Source organism: Alligator mississippiensis, chromosome 3, assembly GCF_030867095.1.
Source record: "Alligator mississippiensis isolate rAllMis1 chromosome 3, rAllMis1, whole genome shotgun sequence".
In the NCBI taxonomy this organism is placed as follows: domain Eukaryota; kingdom Metazoa; phylum Chordata; order Crocodylia; family Alligatoridae; genus Alligator; species Alligator mississippiensis.
Genome location: NC_081826.1, coordinates 72855540 through 72875583, shown reverse-complemented (window position 1 = coordinate 72875583; position 20044 = coordinate 72855540). Strand labels below are relative to the sequence as shown.

Sequence of the window (20044 nt, the reverse complement as noted above, 5' to 3'; positions counted from 1 at the left end):
TGAATTTCATTTGTTTATCATGACAGGTAGCTTATTTTTGTTGTGGTAGAGGCTGACCAGGTCAAAGCCCCATTGAGCTAGACACTGTACACATATGCGTATAGAATATAACAATCTCTGCCCCAGTCACAGTGTGAAACACCAGACTTAAGAAGTGACTGAGACCAATGATAGGATGGTCAGGTGTTATGTGTTGGTAGGATAATAAAAATACACAATTACTTGTCAGGAATAATCATTACAACTTGGCATCTGCCTAGCTAATTCATTTTTCTCCATGCATTATAGCAGAGATTTAGGGTACATGTATATGGGTAGAGACAAAATTTACAATCAGTTTTTTTCCTCTCCATGACAGCTGGAAAATGTATCAGATAATTTATTTTTGGATTAAATCTTCATCCCACAAAATATTCAGTACCTCTCTTAGACATCATTTTTTTTATGTAGCTATGGTCAGTGAGCTGCAAGATGATCCTGCCTGCTCACAGTGTGTCCTATACCTTAATGAAATCATTGCAGTAATGGCCCTTTCTATAGAATAACTATTGATTAACTTCAGGAAAAAGAAATGAGTCTTTGTTAATAAACTTTGTGGGTAATATTCAGTGAAGAAATGACTGTGGTTACTCAGTGGTTAGGATGCACGTCATAAATTAGGGACAACCCTTCCCATACCCACCCAAACCAAAAATATTTCATGCAGGTATGAATTTGAGGGATAACTGTCCTTACTGATAAATACACAAGTCCATGAAATGAAAAAAAATCTGTCCATCCATCCATACAGATATTCACAATATACCATGTTTAACACTCATGATCTGTAACTATCTTATGTTTTGTCCTGCTAGTATATAGAGGGCTCACTCTCCTCGGAGGTTAACTATTCCTAGCTTCAGATGCACAGATCACAGAATAAATTACAAACTTAGGGAACCTGGGCTGCAACTATCTTTGTGATTTCAGAAGTAGCGTATTAAAAAGTGGACTTACACTGTGCATTCTTTGCCAGTTCATCAAGGTAATTGCACTGCCATTAATATGGTTAATCCTTAAAGTACACACACACACCTGATAACCTGCTTCCACCTCAGGCCAGGAAAGAGGATCTTACATAATTGGTGAGAAAATAGAAGAAAGCATTATTGGTTTGCCTCAAGATTTACTGCTTATGTTTTCACAACTGAAAGCGGTGTGATTGTTGACTTTAACTTTTCACATCATCAGTTTATCATGTTGTGTTCCTAGTTGCCTTTTTGTAAGTACACTGTGGTATTAAGCAAATCCGTAAAACAAACAAATTACTGGTACTTGTTTCAGAAGGTAAACCCCATAGCACAGCAAATAGTATGAAATACAGTTAATCATAGGCTAGGTCTAGAGATGGTGTCTACCACAGGATTGTATCATAAGAATAATAATGCAATCAAGTAAAAATTGAATAATTTTATTTTTTACCATGTGTATTTTCATATAAAAATTAAGATACTGCATAAAGCTTCCAGTAATATTGAATTATTTTATATGGAAAAATGTATTTATAATAGTTCACCTCTTTTATTTATTTATTTATTTTCCATTTTCTTGAACATTTTCTTAATTTTTAAAATGTCAAGTGACTTTTCTGCAAACTATAGACTTTCTCAATTTCTCATGCTGAAGAAATTGTCAATATCTGGCTATTTTAATACAAAAATTAACATACCAACTACTATACACACACACACATAGTATTTGGTATGTAAATCTTTGTATTAAAATAGTTAGATATTGACAATTGAGTAGAGTCAAAGGACCTCATTTTCAAAAACTGCAAACCTAGACCATATATTTTATTTATATATAGATAGATAGATAGATAGATAGATAGATAGATAGATAGATAGATATCTACACGTATACCTATATAGATATAGGTATCTATATATAAAAATAAAATATTCGGCATAGGTTTGCAGTTTTTGAATATGAGGTCCTTTGACTCTAGTTAGGCAAGCAACAATTGCTAGTCAGTTGTAAAATGTTGGATTATTTATCTTTGTACATACACATTGCAGTCTGCATGTTGTTAAAATCAATTTTCTTTAAAATGCTGTCATGATTGTTGTGGCAGAACAACTCTGAATGTAATGAGTTTTAATAGAATTTAAAATGTACTAAAATGTAATACAGGTCTTGTATTATAATTATATTTGTTTTCTTGTATCCTTACAACAAGCATCCTTTGTTAATGGACTGTTTTTTCACAGCTGATAGTGGCCACCCACTGTAGGGGTTTATCCTGACCTGTGCACCCCAAATGGAGGCAACTTTAGTCTGTAATCTAAACAGAATCTTTATTTAACCAAACCAAAGTCAGCTGATCCCATCCCAGCAGGTGTAAATTGAGAAACTGGTAGAGTTGATGATAGCTCAGGGGATTGCAGACTGTAGAAGTAAAATACTCAGCAAGATTATTGGTTGGTGACTTCAGTAATTAACAGAAGAAAAGCTGATCCAAGCTTAGGGCATAATTGTTGACAACTATAACTAGTTTTAAAACCTTGTGTCAGTATAACATATAGACCAAACAAATAAAATAGGACACACAAGTGACATGTACAACTTACAAATTCATATGCCCAAACCTAATCACAATCTTGTAACTGCTTGAATTAAATTAATACTTTCATTTTAAAATAAAGATGAAACAGAGAAGAGGGACAAAGGTGAGAAAAGAGCCAGACATGACTCTCAAAAAACTAGTCATTTCAGTTCAGACAGAATTGTGGATGATGGCTTTGTCAAGTTAGCTCTTCAACTGTGCCAGGTATCGCTTTTACTTGTCTTAAACAAAGCTCAAGTTAGACATGGAAACCATCTCATTGTTAAAGACTTAAAAGATTACTTTAAAAACCCTGCAAAGAGTTTTAGATCTAAAGTTCTTCACTGGTGTCATTTGGAAAGGTCCAAGAGAAGAAGTTAAATAGTATATTGTGTTTAAAGAAAGAAATTAATCTCCCAGGACAAAACATTGATATGAACCTATGTTCTAACACCAGGATAAAAAGAGCCTTGGAAGTGCAAGCCATTTTCTGTTTCATTCTTGATGTCTTTTTTCTTATACATACATAGTACATTTTTGGGATATAAACCATAAAATCATAAGGCAGCTTATCCATGTTTATCTCATTTTTCTCTAAGGCTTAGTACAGACAGTTAAAAAGCCTGAGGCTGAATTGATTCAGTCTTTGCAGGTTAGGCTACGCTGCAAAGATTGAACCAATAAGCCAATGAACAGACATTCACTTCTGATTTAGGAAAGGCAGCCACATGCCTACAGTGGCTCAAGCCAGAAGCCGGGGGGACACTAGTAGCCAGTATGGACTGTGTGTTCACTTCCTCTTCCTGCTGCCCCCCAGGAAAAAGGGGGTTCTAGGATCATCAGTAAAGGCAGATAAACTTCTGGTAAGCAGACATTTATTGGCGCCAATGCATATTAAGGCGTTTACTATTATTTATAAAGCATGGGTAGCAGATACAAACAAAGAAACCCCGGCAGAAATTTCTGTGTAATTTTTTAAAAATTTGCAAATTACCCAAATTATAAAGAGGAGAACAGTCTGTGTTGCTTTCTTTAGCTCTGCCAGTACTGATCTCACTTCCATCAGTTCTGCCAACTCTAATTTTGGTCCAATGTCTGTTGGCACTGCCAGTTGAGGTTTCCTCATCAGAATCTTCCTTCAACTTAGACGATGGCCATCAGAGGCATAACTAGCTGGTTTTGCACCCTGGACAACACTCTGTTGGGGCAGGTCATGCTGAGCTTTTGACAAAACCCTGAGGAAGGAGGGGTGGTAAACCCTGCTATAGGGAAGAGGAGGGCAAGAAGAGAGGGGTCATTGTTACCTGCACTGGGGACTCATAGTCCCTGGCAGCTGCTGGCATGGATAATAAATCAAGTCCTTTCTGGAAGGTGGAATTTTTCTTTATGCTAAACAGTTCTGTAACATCTGAAGAGGTAGGGAGAAAATCCTCCTCTTCTAATTTACTACTACCAGGCATTGTTGGCCTAGTATGACTTCAGAATATGTATGTGTGTGCTATGTAGAATATGTGAGTCAGTCTGCTTTTCTGTGCAAGGCCATTTTGGAGTTTCACCTTTTTTTCAGAGGATTCAACAAGTGTCTTCTTTCTGCAACTTTTTTTTTTCTCAGGAGCGGAAGCATTCATATCCGAACTGGTAATAAGGAAAGCCATGTCCCTTTACATGCATAAAACTAAACCTTTCTGGAAAATGCCATGGCAATTCGTTACTGTGAATTAAAAGGGTACAGATATTCCCACAAAAAATTAAAGTATCCTGGAATGCATCAAGGTATTCCTATGAAATTGCTAAGATAGTTCTACCAGTGGTAATTAGAGAGCACTGCAGTGGAGCCCAGGCAACATCAGTGAGTCCCTTTCAAGATGTCTTCTTGGCATTTGCAAGGCAGCCATTTGGAATTTCATATCCACCTTTACTAAATAATACACAATGACAAAAGTGTTCAGCACTAATGCTGCATTTGTCAAAGCTGTCCTCCAGTCGCTGTCTGCCTAGGCTTCTGGAGTTACTCATATGAAATATACATATGGACAAGATATCAAAGGAGAATGAGAAATTGCTTCTTTGTAACGAGTTCAAGAAATATTATTCAAATGCATCCTGCCTCCTTCCTTTCTTCATTGGGGTCTGTTGCTTTCTGGGATTTTGCAGTTGCAAGGAAGCTGAGGAGCAGGGAATGAACACTTCTACCCTTGACACAGAGCACAAGGAGCGGTACAACTCATGTGTACTGCACAGGTGCTATTAGAGTGAAAACATCTCTGAGCTTTAATACCCGAATCTCATGTGCCACCCACAGTGAAGTGTACATATGAACAATACATTTTTAAAAACTCTAGTTACTGATAAGTGACTTCTTTATGAATTATGTGAATTCAGGCTTTCTTTGGTGATACTTACTTCATTTGGGCCTTGGTTCAGTGAAACAAGATTTAACCATTCATGTTAAGTGCTTTGCTAGCTTGGTGTCTCCAGGTTGATTTCAGGAGGCATTTTCCTGTGTTAGGATTGAAGTTCCTCCAGCCCATATTTTGCAGTCCAAGTAAACACCTCCAATGCAGTGGAATTGTTAGTGTGGGAAGGAATAGGAATGGTCACATTCAATTCTGGAAGCTTGCATGACTACTCTGTACCACTTTGATAGGGAATTCCTTCTACCTTCAGTAAAAAAAGAGTTGGGGAGCCAGGGAGGATCAGTTTTTGGGTTGATGGATGTAAAAGTGTCAGGATCCACTGGATCTAGACACTATGTAGGTGAAGGGGTGTAACAGGTATAGGGGCCCATAGTAGCAGTGACTGCCATGCAGTTGGTACTAGAGGGTGGGGCTACAAGTAGGATCCAGATAAATGTTTTGTTAAAAACAAAAGTTTTTCCTTTCTGTATGGAGAAAATGAGTTTTTTTTTTAACTATTATAACAGAATGGCTGCTATGGCTAAATTGTGGCTTTGTGCATAGAACAGCATGTAGAGAGAGACCTGGGACCAGACAGTGACAGAGTAGTGACTCAGGGGCCATGTCCACATGAGCGAGCATGTGTCTGTTGCAGCATCTAAAAGCAATTTGAGACACCATAGGAAGCACACCACAAATGAAAAAATGTCCCTTGTGTTGGAAAAATACAGTGCTGACTTTAAATTTGATATCGGGAAATCCCGGTATCAAAAGAAAACTCAGCAAGAAAAGCAGAGAGGGCGTGCTCCTGGAGCATTCCCTGAAGCAACTGGAGGCTGGGTACTCCAAGGAGGTGCTCTAGTCCCAGCCAGAGCATCTCTATGCCTGCTGCATGCCCCTGCTGCTCCAGCATGCTGCCTCAATGTGCTGGAGGAAACAGAAGTGCAGTATGGCTGGCAGCAGTGGTCGGGACCCAGGCTCTGTCCCCGGTAAGTAGGGATGTGGAGGTGGGGAGTCTACGGGGGGTGGAGTGGTTCCCCCACCCGCCTCCTCCCCCCCATGATGCATAGCTCATGTGGGGGCTGTGGGTTGGAAGTGAGGGGCAAGGCCATGGGCAGGGGCAGGGCACTGGCATATCAGTGCTGCTCAGGCACCACAAAGCAGCTGCAGCTGTTTCCATATCTTGGTGAGTGAAGGGGGCATGGGTAGCTGTTATTTCTATGATAAAAAAACCCAAAAGCAAACACCAAAGTGTATATTTAGAATTTATTTTAGGGGAGGGGCAGGTCCCAGCTCCCTGCCACAATCTGCTGGTGGGGCAGTTAGAAGTGATTCCCTGGCTGGGTGGGGATTCCCTGGCCAGCTGGGGGCTCGCTGCTATGTGCCCCACTGGTGGATCGGAGCAGGGAGCTGGGACCTGCCCCCTCCCCTACAGCTCTTTTCAAGCCTATGCTTTAATCCCCAGATGCGGGCACAGGGCTGGGCAGAATCTGCAGGCTGGGACCTGACCCTGACCAGGACACTACCCACCCAGCCCTGGGCTGCGTGGGGGAAGTCTGCACATGTAGCCTAGAGCTGTCTGGGGACTGTCTGAAACACAACCATCTCCAGCTACTTTCAGGCTGCATGTGGATATTTCCCTACGCAAAACCCCAGGGCTGGCTGGGAACTGTCCAGGTCAGGGGCAGGTCACAGCCAGCTCCAGGCTGGGCAGGAATCTCTACCCAGGTAGGGAGCTCCCAGCCCCAGTTTTGTGATTGTAAAGTGGGGGCTGGGAGCTTGTCCTCAACCCCAGCTCCACGATTGTGGAGCAGGGGTTGGGAGCTCCCTGCTGCCGGGGCAGGGGGGGCAGTGTCCCCACCCAGGCTCCAGTGGTGGAGCCTGCCCTGGCAGCACATAGTTCCTGGGGCAGGGAGCAATCTCCCACCCCCGGCTGCCTGGCTAACCAGGAACATATTTTCTCACAGTCAGCTGTCTATATGTGCCATGCTGCACAGTAATGACTATGCAGTTAATTTGCTACTTTTATCTGCAGGTAGCAAATTAGCTGCTGGATAAATTACTGCACAGTAAGGGTCAGCACGTATAGATGGTGATACTTATTATGCAATAATTAACTCTACTGCACAGTAAAGCATCTCATTTAGACTCACTAAGAGTTGAGATGTATATGATGCTTGCCCTATACCAGGGAAGCATATATCCACTAACATGTAGTAGGGTGTGAAGCTAAGAATCTCTAAATTACATTTGGGTCCCTATTCTATACCTGGGATGGTGTAGTTTAGTATTACCTGTTGCTTAAAGCAGATCACAAGATGCCAAACTGGCCTTAAATATTTGTTGTTGTTTATCGTTAAGAAGGATATATAATAGAATACAGTTATGATAGGAGTTCCTAGGTGGTGCTGTTATACAGCCTTACAAGTGTTTTTTTCTAAGCATGCAGGCACCATTTGATTTTTGAAGAAAATTCTGGATTGGCACTGTTCTGCAGAGGGAGCTGTTACACGCAGAAAGAGGGTGTGCTCCCTCTGGCTGAAGTTACACATAAACCAGTTTAAGTGATCAGAAACTGTTTTAAACTTGTAACAGAACAGAAGCTCAGTGCACATAAACCGGTTTCAAAATGGCTGAAACTGGTTTAAAATAAATCTGGTTAAATGTAGCATCAGACGTAACTGATTTGGGTCAAACCAGTTTATGAAACTTCTGTCCCAGACCCCTTCCTGGTTCAAGTTAAATCAGAATCTCCCAGTATCCCAGCATGCTTTCCAGTCCTGGGCTGGGCCATGTTGTCTGCACCAGCAGAGAAGGGCTGGGGCAGGGCAGGAACTGAACCCCTACCCCAGCAAACTCCAGCTGGGGTCTAGGGCCAGGGAGGGGTGTTAAACTTCCCTTTCCCAAGTACAGAGTTGCCTTGCCCTGCTAAAAACTTACTGCTGGCTGCAACTGTGTATTACAAATCCCAGAGGCACCTGGAATCAGGAAGAGGAAGTGATGGGCAACCCCACAGACTCTTGCTGATGTGATTCTGGACTGCAAATCCCAGAGACCTTGGGGGCAGCAGGAAGAGAAAGCAAACATACAGCCCATGCTGGCTAAATGCTTTATAGCTGTGCTAAATGCCAGAGAGCTGTGCTTTACTGCCACCCCAGCTTCTGGCCTGAGCCACTGCAGGCATGTGGCTACGTTTCCTGAATCATAAGTGGAATGTCTCTCTAGTTGTTTCTCAGTTTAATCACTGCAGCTTAGACTAACCTGCAAAGACTGAATCAATTCAGCCTCAGGCTTTTTGACTATCTGTACTTAGCCTATATCTCTCTAACTAGGATCAATTCCTGGGGGGAAAATTGCTCCCTGGGAACTATCTGTGTCCTGAAAGAGGGGGCTTTCTAAGTGCTGTTTGACTGTTGTTCAGGAGCTAATTTGTATAGTGTAAATAAAACAAGTTGCACTAAGAAAATATTGACTCCAACTCAGAGTTCTCGTCCAACAGGAAACTGACCTACAATGCCCTGAAATGGCTACTACTTTTCACAGAAGCAAAAATAATGTTTATTTAAATGTGCAAACAGTTATATTGGATGGCTTAAAATTTATTACAAAACATGGATCCTTTTGCCTTTAGACAGTTTTTTTTATTTCTTTTTTCAGATCCACAGGGAATCTTTTATCACCATTGTTCTTCGATAGCAATGTTGATGCTAATTTATTACTATATATTTTGGGATTTTTTTGCTTTGTTTTAATAATAGGAAATTATATATATATATATATATATATATATATATATATATATATATATATATATACACACACACACACAAGCACTTCTGGTTCACTTCTGGATCTGCCACTGAGCACACTGCCCTCCCTCCATCCCTTCCCCCCCCCCCCGGGCCCCCTTGGCTTGGTGATTGGCCATGGGGAGACCCCAGGTGCCCCCCCCAGACTCAGGAGGCACCAGTTGCCAAGCCGGGGCAGCCATGGCGGGGGCTCCCCAACGTGCTCCCTGGTGGACTCAGAAGTAGACTGGAAGTGCTATATATATAATCATATAATGTAAATGAACTGGAAGCAACGTGATTACACACACACACACACACACACACACACACACACACACACACACACACACATGCCACGCCTAAAATTGCTTTATTCTTTAGAGTCTGATATTGCATTCCCTTTTTAGTTTCAAATGAATGAAGAGTGCAGGATCTATATATAGATATATATGTGTGTGTATATCTATATATATATCTGCACTCTTCATTCATTTGAAACTAAAAAGGGAGTGCAGTTTCAAACTCCAAAGAATAAAGCAATTTTAAGCGTGGTGTATCTATATCTATATATGTCTCCCACTACTTTGCAGAGTTATGAAAGTTAAATATATTTTAAAAAGTCCTGCACTCTTCATTCATTTGAAACTAAAAATAGAGTGCAGTGTCAGACTCTAAAGAATAAAGCAATTTTAAGCATGGTAAAATAAGTTAAGCTTTCATTAACTATTGAAATGTATACAATTTATTTTAACACAAACATACCATGAAAAGTCAGGTTTCAGGCTAGACCACCTGTCTTGGTTTCCTAGCCGTATGGCCTCTGTCTGCCCTGTGGATGACAGATTAGCTGTGAACATCCTTTATAAAAGGAAACTGTGTTCTATAAAATTCACACCAGGGTTTCCAATTTAGTATCAGAGTCAGGACATCCTAAAATAAAATTTGTTTCAAAAATAGATGTGTAGAGGGGAAAATGTCAGGGTTAAAAGCAAACAATCTACTTAAGTCAGTTTAATCTGTGAGAAAACTTGTATGGAAGAGACTTTTTGGTACAGTACTTTTTTTTGCTGATGGGGAATAAAGCTAAGTAAAACAACAATAGTGTGTTTTGTGAAGCAACTGTGATAAAGAAGAGTTACCATATAGGAAAACAGGAAGTTTAAAAAAAAGCAAAGTGATTGATCTTTGAGGGCAAGAATGATCTTTTAATTTTAACTTTCTTGCTATAATTTTATGATAGTATGGTGAACTGTAATAGAAAAAAACACTATAAACACCATTCTACGTGTATTCCAAAGCACACATTTTGTGTACAGATATATTATAAAATTGCTAGATTTCCTTTTGCTTTGTTTCAGCTTGGGTCCCAAATCTTGCAGTTTTATACAAATGGAAGAAGAGAGGAAATTTTGCCTATCAAGGTATTATGAGATAATATTTGTCTATGCTGGTTGATATTCTTTTAATTTTTATTATATCTGGAGTGCACAGTATCAGTGATCTTTTGCTTTCCCATTCCTTCCATTCTAAGAATTCCTATTACCTTTGTCTTACTTTAACCTTTGATGACGACATTTTTCAGATCTCTGCCCAAAGACAGAATATTAGGAAAGCTTGCGTAAAAAACTTACTATTTCATACTGGCAATATTTTTAGGCCACAAATGAACATTCTTTGACAAATGTTTCACTGGAGATTCTCACCTAGAATCCAGTGGTTTATTTTAGTGATAGCCCTATGCTTTATTTGCATCTTTTAACAAAAGAAGCCAGCTTTATCAGTTAAAACGCAACCTGATGTTATTGTTTTAATATGAATTAATCTAAATAGTGTCACTTTCATAGGAGGAGAAAAACATAATTTATCATTAGCTGATATTTAGGATAAGTTAAGCTTTGTATATCTATAGGTTGATGCTCTGATCTCAATCTCTCACATGTTTGTTTATTAATACTGGGACACATTTTTATTAATAAAAAATACAATAATAGACTAATCAACTTTTGATTCACTATCAGTCTGATGAACAACAAACTGATGCCACTGGATGCTTCTTCCAAGACCTGAACAACTGACTTTTACTTAATCTGTCTCTATTTATATGTCCAGGGCTCACATTAGCTCTTTGGTCCACAGCAACTTGCTGCGAGATGATGTTTAGCTGATCATCCACCACTAGTGTTAATTAGCTTTTGCAAAGTTGGGGCATGTAAGTATAGAAGCAAAGAAATGGAGATGGAAACTCCCTAAACCTTGTCAGAGTCACTGCTTCCCAGAGAACCTCATCTTCCAAGTGTAGCCAGATTTTTAATACATAACTTTGCATCTGGCCCTGTTAAAATGCTTATTGTTTGCTTGCACCCAGTATATCAAGCATCCAGATCTTTCTGTATTAATGACACATCATATTAATTTTTGTCACTCACTCCATCTTTACAACATCTGCAAGATTTATTAGTAATGGTTCTGTGTTTTCTTTCAGGTCATTGATAAAAATGTTAAAGAGGTGGGGCCAAGAACTGATTCCTGAGGGACCCTGCCTCTGCTGACTGGTGATACCCTGTTTACAGTCACATTTTGAGAGCTGCCAGTAAGCAAGATTTTAATCCTTTGAATGGTACACTGTATGGCGTGTACAGTGTTTTTGTATCATTCTGTTTTAATGGGTTTAATGCAAATATGATGTGATACTATGTCCAATGTGTAGCAGTTTGCAGGTCTACCCCCAGTGCCTGATGCCACCTGGGGTCAGCCCACCTGCTACAGTCTCCAGCCCCCCTTACCTCCAGTCTTTTCTGCCACACCTTTGATGCTATCAATAATATACTGGGGAAGTCAGACCCTGGAGGCCAGCAGTAACTTCTCTGATGCTTCCTGTGGTGGGCCAGTAGGGGGTGCTCCTGCACTGAGCCACCCAACTCACTGGACCTGACCACCTACCAAGCTCCAAGTGCCTCCCCTGGAGTGCCTCACATCTGGCTGACCCCCTTCCTGGAGCATACCCGTATGTCTGGGGAAACCGCTGCCACCACCCAGGGGTCTGGTCTGTATTCGGGCCTCGTGCCCCCCAGGGTACACAGGCCTTGTAGACCTTGAGGGTTCTTGACCCACTGCGAGAACTTGGAGTGCTCCCTTAAGCCTGAAGCACAAATAGTAGCCTCCCTTAGTCAGCTGAGCATAGGGCGCTTAAAGGCATGCCCCAATACCTCTCCCAGCAAGTCCATCACACTGTCTTTATTGATTAAAGAGGGTAGTTTCATAGTTTTATAGTTTCTAGGGTCGGAAGGGGTAGGCTTGGGGAAGGGTACAGAAGTATCAAAGAATAACCCAGAGCAAACAGTGTCAGCTTAGTAGCTGGTTGATACTCTTCTACATTACAGTAAAGCTATATTTCTAGATGTGTTTCAGGTAAGTTACTCACATGTTCATCTGGAGCCTAGAAGAACTCCAGAGGCTGTGTGCTTACTCCTTGTTCCCCAATATGGCTCTCCCTCTTCCAGGAAGAAGGGACCCTTAAATAACCTTTCTGACATCATTATCCATACCTAGTCAGGGTAGGTATTGTTTGATGCCAACCAATCAATTTGAAAAGCATCACTGGTCACCTCAGGAAGTGACGTGGCTCAAGCCCCTGCCCCCTTGCCTTGAGGTCAGTGCTTAGAACAATAGAGAGGTTAAAACCACACCCTCTTACCTGAAATCCCTCACCTAGGCAGAACTGGTTGTGACAGACACATGAGAGGGAGATGGGGCAGGGGTGAGGAGGGAGAACAGACTACCCCTAGGGAGAGGAGGAGGCTGGAACAGGATTCCTCCACACTCCCCAGTTTTGGTTCTGTTCTTGGGCTTCTCTGCCCCAAACTCAGTCCTGGGGTCTCTATGCTTTTCTAAGGCTGCTTCCCCTTTAAGGCAGTCTCTCCCAGGCCTCAGAAACACTTCTTGGGATTTCAGGCTTCCCAGCTTTGGCCCCTTTTTCTGTAGCTGAGCTCTCAGCCTGGGTTCACTGCTATGGACCTTGGCTCCTTGGCCTCGGCTCCTTGCTTCCTGCTCAGAGCAGGTCTCAACCTGCAGAGTACCCCCAGCATCCTGTTATGTGGCCTCTATACCTCCCTCATCATCGCAACCCATACCTCTAGTTAAACCAAAACAGAACACAGAACACCAACCCAAAAAGTTCCAACTCAAATACAAACTCTTCCTTAGGTCTCTGCTCACTCTAGCCTTCCTGCTTATGGCTGGCTTGTTTCCCCAGCCTCCCAGACATCTCACCTGGGCTGTCATACACCTTCCCCCAGTCAGTTTTATTCAGGGCTCCCTACCCTATGGCAACCACGGTCAGACTCCCCCACTCCAAGTCCAAAGGCTAGACTTATATGCCCCCAACCCAGGACTCTTCCTGTGATCCAATCCAGATTTCCGGTTCCAGGACTCAGGTGCTGCTGCTTCCCTCATCATCAGTCTCATTTTGCAACTTGTAGCTCAATTTACATAAGCAGCTCACACCTGCTGCCTCTTGCCATCAGGCTTTCTGCAGCCTGCCCAGTCTCCCCTCCTCATTCCTAGTAACAAGGGTAGGGGTACTCTGTTTTAATGCCTTCCAGAAGCCTAAGTATGTTCATAGATTCATAGATGCTAGGGTCAGAAGGGACCTCAACAGATCATTGAGTCCGACCCCCTGCCTAGGCAGGAAAGAGTGCTGGGGTAGGATGACCCCAGCCAGGTGCCTATCCAGCCTTCTCTTGAAGACCCCCAAGGTAGGGGAGAGCACCACCTCCCTTGAAAGCCCATTCAAAATTTTGGCCACCCTTACCGTGAAGAAGTTATTCCTGATATGTAGCTTAAATCTGCTCTCTGTCAGTTTGTGACCATTGTTCCTTGTTACCCCAAGAGGCGCCCTGGTGAATAGAGCATCTCTGATTATTTGCTGCATCCCCCTAATGAATTTGTAGGTGGGCACAAGATCACCTCTCAGCCTTCTCTTGTGGAAGCTGAAGAGGTCCAGGTCCCTCAGTCTCTTCTCATTGGGCTTGTCCTGTATCCCCATAACCATACAAGTGGCCCTCCTCTGGACCCTCTCGAGTCTATCAACATCCTTCTTGAAATACAGTGCCCAAAACTGGACGCAGTGCTCCAACAGCAGTCTGACCAATGCTACGTAGAGGAGAAGTATCACCTCCTTGCATTTATTTGTCATGCATCTGCTGATGCATGATAAAGTGTGGTTAGCTTTGCTGATGATTTCATCACGCCGACGACTCATGTGCATCTTGGAGTCCACTATGACTCCGAGATCCTTTTCCGCTTCTGTACTGCTGAGAGGGTCACTTCCCAGCCAGTAGTCATGCTGGATATTTTTGTGCCCTAGGTGCAGCACTCTGCACTTGTTATCAGTACTATTTTTTTTAATCCAAGCTTTTAACTCCTCAAAAAAGATACCAAGTTATTTTGACAGGATGCATTATTCTATAGGTTTATGTTGAACAGCATTAATTGTCCTTTTTTATTAATGGATATGCCTATAAGCCATTCCATCATTTTGTTCTGATCAGCATCTGATTGATGGGCCTATTATTACTCAAATCATTCTACTTATTCTTTGTTAAATATTGGCAAAACATTTACTTTCTTACAGTCCTCTAGAATTTTCCCAGAAAAGTTTTGAAGACATACTGAAAATGATCCTTAGCTGTCCAGAAAGTACTCTTAAGTTCTTAGATGCAAGTTATCTGGACTGGGTGATTTTAAAATGTTTAATTCTAATAGCTGTTGTTTAACACTTCCTCTAGTTATTGCTGTAATAGATGGCTATAATCACATATGATATGGTTATGCCATTTCGCTATTCCCAAATACAAAGCAGAAATATCTATTGAATACTCCTTTCCTTTTATAAAAAAATCTACCTTCCCATTACATAATGGACCAAACCATTGTTAAAATTCCTTTTGTTTCCAGCAAGCTTAAAAAAGTCTCTTATTGGTCTTAAATGTGTTGGCCATAGGTTATTATCCAGAGGCCCTCAGGAGACCATCTAATCCAATGCCGTGCTCTGGGAAGGAACATCCCTATCTAAATCATCCTACAAAGCTGTTAATGTAACCTGTACTTTTAAAAACTTGCAGTGATATGTATTTTGCAATCTTTCTAGCAAATCTAATCTAATACTTACTACTCTTAGTTTAAGCACTTTATGCTTAGACAGTCCTATTTTATATTCCACCGCAATTTACACTGTTGCAGTTTAATTCCATTACTTCTTTCCCTGTTCTTTCTGTTGTGTGCTGTAGTTTCCCTTATCATTATGCTATAATTCCTAGCTTCTTGTTTATATTGATGACATCAGTTCCCATCTCAGACAGGTTGTTTCTTAACTAATATGACCTTCTTTCTCTAATGTAGGGTTTGCATTTTCCTGTTTACATTTATTCTCCAAACTGATTTAGCTCATAAATATTTTCAGCTCCATGTACTTGCCTTTTTTTAAGTGCCATTTATATATATGGTTATACTGTGGACCCCTTGGCAAAACAGCACTTTGGGATTTGCAACCAGCTTCGTCCCCACTTGTTAATTGGGCCGCAAACTCTGTATTCTCCAGACAATACACTCAGCCCCTATTTTTAGTTGCTTTAGCAGTAAGGATAGAGGAAGAGTGGCAGGTTCAGGTAACCTAGGCAACCTGTTTTATGTTCCTTCGTGTTACCTGAACAATGCACCTAATTTTCTTTCAAATAGCCTTTTCTGCTCTACTCTTTCTCCCTCTGCTTCTAAATCCTGGTCCTTTTCAGTGAATAGAAGTTGGCAGGTGTCTCTGTGAGTGTCTTGGGTGAAGGATGTCTTTGGCAGGGAGCCTAAAATGCTTTTGCACTGAGGCGGCAGATGAAACCTTGGGCAATGGTGCTCGAGCTTTTGACCTCATTGGCTGGATGAATGATGTGGGGCTGGTCCAGGGGCCACGTTAAGCCCCACATGCCAGGATTGGACCCTATATTGCCTCAACCTGGCCCTGCACATGTGTATAGGACACTGCGTGGCCTAAACTGGTCTCCACATACCATGTGCAGGGATCAAGCATTGGGGCCTCATGCTGCCCTCCCTTGGCCCTGCATGCCAGGATTGAGCCCTGAAGCCCTGTGGTTTGGGATCAGGCCCTGGTGGCCTGTAGTGCCCCCACTCAGCCCTGCATGATGCCCCTGCCCCACCCCACATGTTGGGATAAGGCACCTGATCTAGCACTTAGGACCCAGGGCTCCCCATGTGTCTGGAAAATTGGCATCACGGGAGCAGTGTCACCACTCCCCCCACCAAATTTTCAGACCCACGAGGTGCCCCATGGGCCAGATGGTACAGCACTGGGGGCTGGATCTGGCCCATAGGTCATGTGTTGGGCACTCCTGGCCTAAAGTAAAAGAGTTAGGAAGCTGGAAGACATTTTGTTCATTTGAGGAGTCTTTTTCAGACAGCTTCCAAATTAGATTTAAGGTTAGCCCCCATCTGTATGAGATTTCAGTAATGCAATCTCAGGGAGGCTGACGCATGCACTGTAGTAGCAAGAACTGTATCTGAAGGAAAATGTGCAAGTTCTGATCAGAGCTTTATTGAGGCAAACTGGGGCCATATTGTGCATCATGGCTTGGGTCCCCTCATGCTTCCTTTGTAGTCTGCCTTTGTAGTCCTGCTTCAGAGTTGGAATGGTGGTGGTGCAGAGGCTGCCTCTCTCCCCCCTTGCACATCACCCCAGAGGCTGGGGCAGCAGCATATCTTTTACTCATAAAAGGAGCAACAGGGCTATTCATTCTTTTGGAAGTAGCAAGGCTTCTCTCTCCTGTCCTGAGTGGCAGATTTCAGTGCAAGATGCCCATAGATGGCAATCAATGTGTATTTGCTCAATTGAGTGGGTAGGCTGGAGACTCCTCAGGTGACATAATCCTAAGAGTGCATTGTACTCTGGCTCAGTCTCTTACCCTCTACCCTGTGCTCAAGGGGGAACTTTCTCCCACCTAGGATCTTAATTCCTGGCTGCCTTCTTCTGGCAGCATTCTTTCCAGTGCAGCATAATAGGGATGTGGTCCCTAGAGTTCAGAATTGCTTTCTTAGCAGGAGCAAAAAACAAAACAAAACAAAAAAAACTATATTACTGGAATAACGTTATTAAAAGGAGGACTAGAAATGTGGAATAGGTCCTCTAACCTCCATAACAAATGCTTGACCTCCTTGTAGCCTTTTAATCAGATGGCTGCATTTCCACCTTTATTTATTTACTTACCACACTGTCAAGAACAGGAGAACCTTGATGTTGTTTTTTCTTCTCATTGTGTAGTTCACATATATGCTGCATCTGTTTCCTGTTAAGGAAGCTTAGTGCTGCCTTTTGTCCAGCAGGTGGAACACTTGCTGCAGTTTGTGTGGTTTGTGAATCTTGTTATTCAATCCACAGATTTTACATTGTGCTGTTTGCAGAGAATAGGCTAGGAAGTGTAACATTGTAAGTGAAAGCAAAGGAAAAGCAAACTGAATCACTTGTACTGGACTGGTAGGCAGTTCCAGTGTATGCAGTACACCAGTACAGTAAGTAGCTACATGAGTCAGATATTTCACATGCAGCCTTTTCCTATATTCAAAGTAGCAGGGTCCTGTTACAATTGTATTGCATGCTGATGCCTATCCCAGAATCCCTTGCACCTATTTCCCTGAAGCAGTGGCTTTTTGGAGATTTTGAAAGGCCTTCTGGCAGCTGGAGACATAACTGTCACTTTCTTTTGCAAGCTGCATATCTGTAAAGGCATCAGAGAGGTTTTCAATACATTGTGGGGACAGAAGAAATGGGGCTTAGTGTGAATCATGCACAACTGAACCAATAAGATATAACAACTGAGGCTGCAATTTATATCAGTCAGCCTACAATGGACATGCCGCTCAAATTAGAAATGCTCTGCACACATGTTTTCTAAGGCAGAGGATACATCTGAGGATGGATGGTACAAATGCTGGTGAAGACAAAAATAAATGTTCTCACCTTATTGCTAACATTTCTAGCCCCATGGGGGTGGCTTAACTTTATGAAATAGGCATGAGTTACTTTGAATCTTTTTTATATATAGGGTATGAGTTAAGGTGAAGGAGTGTATGGAGGAGTAAAGTAGGTTGCACTGAGGCAGCATTTAAATTATACAATTGTTTCCAAAAATAATATTGCTTGCTGTACTGGGGCTTTTGTGCTTAGGTACCTGGTATACATTTTTATCTTAAGTTTTACATAATCACTGAGGTAAAGTGCAAGTTTGTAGAGGAATGGTTTGAGAAAGCAATGATGTTAATATGCTATGTGCTCAGGAAACTCTTCACACAGATAAATTGCCAAAGTAAACTTTATTAGTCACACAAGCATGCAGACTAGCTGCAGTACGTAACCAGGGTAACAGTAAAAATGAAGGAAAATAGGATTTTTGTAGTACAGGAGCATGAAATGCATGCATTTCATTGTACTCATTCAGGAGTAAAATGGTGTAGGAATGCTTAGGTGGGAGCTGGGGACCACCACAGTGTTATCGTCCTGTGTCCTGGTATCATGTAGAGAAAGTACATAAAAGAGTCCAGGGTGCATGTTGCTGGGATAGCAATGTAATATTTTCAGGCTTTGCAGCAGCATGAAGTCATCTATCTTGAGACTGTTCTTCATAAATTCATTGTCCTCCAGAATAAATGTTTTGTTTAAAAAACATTCTTCATGCCTTCCCTCCCCTTCCCTACAAAGCTAAACATTTATTTGTCCCCTTTGTCTGTCCAAACCAAGTCTTCCTGTTTTTTCTTCCTTTCTGCTCTTGGCCTGGTCATACAATTCACTGCTTGTAATCTCTACTTTCTAGTCTTTTCAGTGAGACTTTTATTGCTTTACTGGTCATTCTAGTAAGAAACAAGAAATAACTGGGTGAATAAACATAAGAGTGGTAACAATTGTGGGCAGAATGTCCCAAAAGGCCCCTAAATGAAAGAGTGGAGAACAAGGTTCATATGTCTGCATCAGAATAATTATCTTGGGGGATATCAAGGGACCAGCTCTGGGAGTCAAAAGAGTATGAAATTTTGTTGTGGTCCTAGAAAAGTAGCATGGCTTTTTAGTTATTGCCAGACTAGAACATTAGCTTTTTAGAAGGTCTGCAGATATTGCTCTTAAATATGTTCTTATACATTCATCCATTTATTAACTTAAAAGATGATAAATTATAAAATGAATATGCTTCTCTATGAAATGTCTTGATGTCAGGCTAGATAGCCTTTGAATTGATTTACCTTTTCCCAGCTGTCGTGCTTGTATAGACATCTCTAATTAGCAATTACATCTCACATTATGAGCTTCAATCATTCCATCAGATGAAAGATCCCTACTCAGCACTGAGAGCAAGGGCTGTCACTACTGGCTTATGGAAGTTCCTTAGACTGGTGCATATCTGTGGAGGCTGCTCTCTATTTCAAGATGTTTTTCATTCAGTAGCAGTCATTTTATATTCCAAGATTGTCTTTTCCCTTGTGTACAAGACTAGTTTCATGCCAGACTTCTGAGAATCACAGTGTGATCTTAGACTGAGAACAAGTTTTTTTTTTCCTTGCCTGGCAGACTCAAAGATATCTAATAGATAATAGTGATTTGAACTACAGCCAGAGAAAAGAGGGCCATTCCGACTGAGATTTTTGTAGCTATTCTATTCCCTTAGCAGCAAATGATGATTTTAGGATAAGAAAGAAACTCTTGTTTTGACAAAATGAAGGAGCATCCCCTAACAGCAGTAGGGTAGCGGATACTCAGTCCCATTCTGACAAATAGGATAGAAGCCTCACCTGCACTTTGGCAACTGGTTAGATTTAAAAGAGTCATCCACAAAGTCACCAGAGAATTTTTTACTGCTCATAAGTACCAGGCAGTCTAGTCTACTTTTACTTTTTGAAGCTGCAAATGGGTCTTATTCTGTTCCCCGACTGCATGAAGTATCTTGCAAATGCAGATCCAGTATGTTTGAAGGCAAGGTAGGCAGGGCAAAGGGACACATCCAAGGCAGAGAAGAGAGTAGTGCTGGGGGCATATTTACATGAACTCTATCTTGTCCCTTCTCCCCTGGCTTTTCCTCAACTCCCTAGTCTTGATGTGTACTGTACTCTTTATATTTTATTCATCAAGTTAAAGCAGCCTTTGTTAGTGTGTAGTGAAGAGGAACAATTTGCTTTCCTGGAAAAGGAAACCAGGGATGAATTGCCTCAGCATGTCTCGCCTGTAC

At 41.7% G+C, this 20044-nt stretch overlaps 1 protein-coding gene across 1 annotated transcript in view; it reads left to right on the top strand.

Moving 5' to 3' along the window:
• Positions 1 to 10129: 10129 nt before the first annotated feature.
• The window catches only part of RP1 (RP1 axonemal microtubule associated), a 354720-nt gene continuing 344805 nt past the window's right edge, over positions 10130 to 20044 (top strand). The window contains exons 1-2 of the mRNA XM_059724092.1: positions 10130 to 10195; positions 11257 to 11364. The gene's annotated coding sequence lies outside the window, so the exon portion shown is untranslated. The remainder of the gene's footprint in view (positions 10196 to 11256; positions 11365 to 20044) is intronic.